This window comes from Chinchilla lanigera, unplaced genomic scaffold (genome assembly GCF_000276665.1).
Source record: "Chinchilla lanigera isolate Chin_1 unplaced genomic scaffold, ChiLan1.0 scaffold00021, whole genome shotgun sequence".
Classification (NCBI taxonomy): Eukaryota; Metazoa; Chordata; class Mammalia; order Rodentia; family Chinchillidae; genus Chinchilla; species Chinchilla lanigera.
The window spans coordinates 22164960-22166580 of record NW_004955422.1 but is presented as its reverse complement, the minus strand read 5'-3'; the positions used below and the strand labels follow the sequence as shown (position 1 = coordinate 22166580).

The window sequence follows — 1621 nt, the reverse complement described above, 5'->3', positions numbered from 1 at the left end:
TTCATGGGTTTTCTTTTTACTTTATTGGTGATTTCTTTAGATGTGCAAAAACTTTTCAATAAGATGAGATCCCAGTTGTTGATTCTTTGAAGTATTTCCCATACAGTTTGGTTTTTGTTCATGAACTCTCTGCCTACTCCAATGCTGTCAAGATTTTTACCTCATTTCTCTTCCAATAATTTAATGTTTCTGTTTTAATATTTAGATCTTTGATCCATTTGAACTTTAATTTAGTGCATGGTGAAAGACATGGGTCTAGTTTTAGTCATCAGCATGTGGAAAGCCAGTTTTTCCAGCACCGTTTATTAAAGAGGCTGTCTTCCTTCCATTGAACATGTTTGGCTCCTTTGTTGAAGATAAGGTGACTGAGTATGTTTATAGTTGTATCTGTATCTTCTAATCTGTTCTGTTGATCTTCAGGTCTGTTTTTGTGCCAGTACCATGTTGATTTTATCAGAGTAGCTTTGTAATATAATTTTGTCAGGAACTGTGATGCCTCTTGCCTTTCCTTTGTTTTCCAAGATTGCTTTTGCTGTTCTAGGCCTCTTCTGGTTCCAGATGAACTTTAGGAATGTTTTCTCTAGATCTGTGAGGTATACTAATGGTATTTTAATTGTGATTGCATTGAATCTGTATAGCAGTTTTGGGAGTATGGCCATTTTCACAATATTGGTTCTTCCTATCCATGAGTAAGGAATATCTTTCTGTTTTCTGATAGCCTCTTCAATCTCTTTTTTCAGAGTATTATAATTTTCACTGTATAGATCTTTTGTTAGATTTTTGTTAGAATCTTTTGTTAGATTGATTTGTTAGATTGATTTTTGTTAGATTGATTCCCAAGTATTTCATCATTTTAGATGCTATTGGGAAAGGTGTGTTTTCCCTAATTTCTTTCTCTGTCTGTTTGTTACTTGTGTACAGGAATGCTGTTGATTTTTGAGTGTTAACTTTGTATCCAGCTACACTACTGAATTTGGTTATTAAATCCATGAGCCTTTTGGTGGAGTTTTGGGGGTCTTCTATTTAGAGTATCATGTCATCTGTGAATAATGATAATTTCACTTCTTCCTTTCCTATCCTTATTCCTTTTATTTCTCTCTTGTCTAATTGCTCTAGCTAATATTTCCAGAACTGTATTGAATAAGAGTGGTGACAGTGGACATCCTTGTCTTGTTCCTGATTTTAAAGTGAAAGCTTTCAATTTTTGACCATTTAGTATGATGTTAGCTGTTGGTTTATCATAGATGGCTTTGATCAGCTTGAAGTAAAGGCTGTTTATTCCTATTTTCTGTAGGGTTTTCATCATGAATGAGTGTTGGACTTTACTGAAGGCTTTTTCTGCATTGATGGAGATGATCGTGTGATTATTGTCCTTGGCTCTATTGACATGGTGTATTATGTTAATTGATTTGCGTATATTGAACCATCCTTGCATTCCTGGTATGAATCCCACTTGGTCATGGTGTATAATCTTCTTGATAATTTGTTGTATTCTGTTTGCTAGTATTTTATTGAGAATTTTTGCATCTATATTCATTAGGGAGATAGACCTATAGTTCTCTTTTTTGGTTGGGTCTTTCTCTGGTTTTGGTATCAGGATAATGGTTGCCTCCAGGAATGA

The 1621-nt window shown here is 34.3% G+C and overlaps 1 protein-coding gene across 4 annotated transcripts in view; it reads left to right on the top strand.

Moving 5' to 3' along the window:
- Fancc (Fanconi anemia, complementation group C) overlaps window positions 1–1621 on the top strand; it is a 214654-nt gene that overhangs the window by 79898 nt on the left and 133135 nt on the right. The window lies entirely within an intron of this gene.